Below are 4,133 nucleotides of genomic sequence, written 5' to 3' on the forward strand. Positions count from 1 at the left end.
AAGGGCTTATTCGAAGCAAAAATAAAAAGAGGGGCGAGAATTTACACTAAGACTCACTGTCATAGGAATCACGGTTGTTTTTAGCTACAACAAGCCCTTTAAACCCCTAGATCGCCCTAGAGGACGAGTGATGCTCTCGTAAGGGTATCCTAAGAGTTTACCCATAACTCTCCACCAAACCCCCAAGAGGAAAACCATAAAAGGAAAAGAAAGAGGAAAAAGGAAACAAAATCTTTACGAAATGGACTTTACAAAGAGACTATAATTCAAAAGAATAACAACCTTTCTAAAGTGAATTATGGTATGCACGTTATAAGATACCTAAGGTTGATTGAAACATAAATATTCTAAGCATAGGAACTAGTTATCACACTCCACTTTCATCCCAAACGGTCTTACTGCGTTCCCCCTACTAATCTCATGTCTCCCCTTAGTGAGCATCTCATAGATTCCGCGAAGGAACCGGAAAAAGATCAATATTTTGGGCTACTCGACATCTTGATTTCGCATCCCCTTTCCTTAGTCTACAACCCATGATTCCCTCCACCGATGAAAGACTCAACTCCTAGGTCCAAAGGTCTTCCTAAAGGTTGTAACGTAAGGCAAGAAGGGTTAAGGTAGGCTAAAATTTAAAATTTGGTGGTTATCCTAAATTGTGAAGCAAAGACCGGCCAAATCTCAACACCAAACTTAAGTAATCACCAAACAAAAACGTATTAACACCCCCAAGCTTATTCAAAGCAACAATCTACAAACATAAGAATAAAAAGCGCAAACGCTTTTCCTCCCAAGCTAAAAGAAACATTGTCCTCAATGCATAGAGAGGAGAAAGACACTTGAATTTTTATGGTTTTTTTTTTTTTTTTTTTTTTTTTGCATTTTCTCATTTATAAAATTGTTTGAATTTTGTCGTACTCCTTAAAAGCATTAGTCCTTGCCTTTTTTCAATTCGGACGGCTTTTTCAAATGCATTTATTAACATCCTTGCCTCTTTTACTAAGGACGACTTTTACAAAAGCATTTGCCATTATTTACCAAATATAAACAACTCAATTATGTGTACCAATTCGAACCAAACTCCAACTTCATAGACCACAATCACCAAACATTGACCCTTGCTTCACAAAAACCAAAAAGAAGGAGAATGAAACAAAAGGCTCAAGATATCTAATTATGCGGCTTGAAAAGAGGGAAAAAGGTTCAAAGGGGTAACAAGTAGGCAAATGTATCCCAAACCAAAAAAAAGTAAACAAAAAGGGACTATCCTAGAAAAAGAAAATACCCCCCCGAAAAGGTGCCTTTGTCCTCCCTAGGTAGTTCGGTCACGGTCTTAGGAATCATACGCTAAGATTCTAGATTAGGTTTGCGAAAATCAAGGATCCATGCCGCTCATGCAAGAATTTGATGAAAGCTTGAACAAATATACATCTCACATGGTTGTAGCAAAAACTCACTAAGGTTGTCAAATCAAAGATAGGGAGCAACTACCAACATGCCACAAACGAGTAGAATCCGGTTTCATGATTCCCCTAATCTAGACAACTATCTTAGCATGCTTTATCCTAGAATCAACCAAACGTAATCTCAAACCGTGCATACCATTATTACCTAGGAAGACTATTATTCAAAAGCAAAAGTCCATTGCATACAAGTCCAATTTTCAAAAAGAGAAAGAGTGAAAATAAAGCCTCAAAAAGTTATGCACACAAACAAGAATAAAAGAAAAGGAAAGAAAAGAAAAGAGAAAATGGAAAACTTAGACAAGGACAAGAAAGGGAAAGAGGAAAAGGGCAAAGATGCAATCATAACACGTTTATCCCAATCGACATACAAGCGGTCTAATGGCCACATCGCCAAAGACCCCAAACACACTAGGTGTTAAATTCATACATCCTCGAACCGTTCAACTTCCCTTAAATCTAATCCTAATCTAAGCAACCAAGAAAATATAGAAGTGAAAATAAAGAGGTAAAATAAGAAAGGCCTCACCAAGCGTCCGTGCTAAACTAAAATACCCAAGGAGTAGGAACGTGCTTCTCCAAAAGGCTCTGCAATCCAAAGCATAGGCTACGAGCAAGGTGAGTTAAAGAAAAAAAAACTATATATACAAAAAGAAATTGTTAGTAACTTCCAAACAAAAGCAAACGATAAAACACTTAGACACAAGCTATATACAAAAACCTAGAGAAACCCATCATCATCAAAAAAAATTTTTTTTCAAGAAATTCCCAAAAACATCATGAAGTGAAACAAAACAACAACAAGCAACAAACCAACGAGACCATTAGAAAAAATCCACCAAAAACCCTATCAAAGACTTCCCACCGAGCCCTAGGTGCCTCCCCCAAACCAACCATAAAACATCCTTTTTGACCCTCTCCCCTCACAAAATGAAGGCATCGACCGCGATGCCTATAAACATGCAAAATAGGGAAGGGGGAGAACAAAAAGGGAAACAAACAAGCATAAGGGGACTATTGGCCACTAGGGCCGGCACCATCATCACCCGTATCCCAACCTCCGGTGTAACCGGGAGGAAATCCATAGTGACCCTTGAATAGGTCAAGTTGGGATCGGGTCAATTGGTCGTAGGGCTCACGCTGAACAAGGGGCTCGGGGTGATGGGGGTGAACATAGTAGTATGCGGGATCACCCCGATAATCACTCCCCCCCGAGACCCTATAATCATAAGGTGGGAATTCACGCCTTGGCACATCGGGGTCCTCAACCCCGGGCTAATATGGGTACGTAGGGAGGTTGTCACCACCCCATGAAGGTACCGACCCTTGTTGGGGCGGCACATAAGGGTAGTTGACCGGAGGTGTGACCTCCCCCCTACGCACACTAGTGTCATACAAGGCGCTAGTTTGATAAGACAAAGTTTGGTGGTCCGAGTACATACCTTGCATGCTCAATTGCATGCGCTCCATGTTGGCTCTCATGGCCTCCATCTCTCGGAGATAAGCATCTCCTTGGAAATCTTGTTGTTGTTGTTGTCGTTGTTGTCTTCTTTCTCTTCTTCTTCTTTGAGCATCATCATGAAAATGCTCATGTTGTTGTTGTAGTGGCGGTTGTTGTTGCTCTTCATCATATTCTTCTCCTCCTCCTTCCTCCTCTTCCTCATCATTCTCATCACCCCCATCAGTCTCATCATCCTCCTCCATCTCATCATCAATCCTCCCATTGTCCCTAGGGACCATCCAAATGTTTCTAGCCTCACGAAGGATGGAGGTGGCGGCCGGGTTAGGGAGTAGGCAATGGTGGGTATTTCTCACTAGCCAAGAGTAAGTACCGGCTCTCCTAGTGCTAGTTATGAAACGCAAAGTGTTAACTTGTTTCAAACTAATCCACACGTCTTCGCTCCTTCCAACCGGAGTGCAAGACTTCAAGAACCCCTCTTGCTTAAAATACGACACAAGACGTGTCACCATGCCCCCACAATGAATTTCCCCTATTTTGACCCCATGCATGATATCCTTACAACAATTCATGAAGATATAGCCAAAACTAATCCTTGACCCTAACTCCGGCTTGGTAGCCATCCATAACACCATAATCTCCTCTCGAGATAACTTCCCCAAATCTTGCTTATTAAAAACCAAATACCCAAGAATTCTATGAAGGATCCTAAGGGCCGGATGGATAATCTCACTAGCAAGAGACTTCTTCGAATCAAACTCCCTCTTGTTGGCTATGGTTCTCCACCAAGAAACCTCATTATACTCAGATTGGACTAGGGAGATAAGGGGCTCGAAGATATCACCATTGGGGTTGAAACCAAGGGCTACATTGAACTCGGCTATGTTCATGGTGTGTTTGACATTGAAGAGTTGGAAGGAAATAATAAAGTCGGTTTCCCCCACCTTATTGAACTCAAATGTGGAGAAAAACTCAATGGAAGGCTCCAAATAGGTTCTAGGGGAAGACTTTAGAAACTCACCCAAGCTTAGGTTATTTAGAAGGATGTCAAGGTCATTTTCAATTCCTATCTTGGCCATATCCTCACGAAAGTAATGGCGGGAGGGTCTAAACTTCCGGTCTTTCATTTTGTTATATATGGGGGTTTGTTTGGACCGGTTCCAAAATTTGAGAGGGGGTAGAGGAAGAGGAGGAGCATCATCTTGTGTTGTGGA

Source organism: Chenopodium album, chromosome 1 (assembly GCF_948465745.1).
Source record: "Chenopodium album chromosome 1, dcCheAlbu1.1, whole genome shotgun sequence".
In the NCBI taxonomy this organism is placed as follows: Eukaryota; Viridiplantae; Streptophyta; class Magnoliopsida; order Caryophyllales; family Amaranthaceae; genus Chenopodium; species Chenopodium album.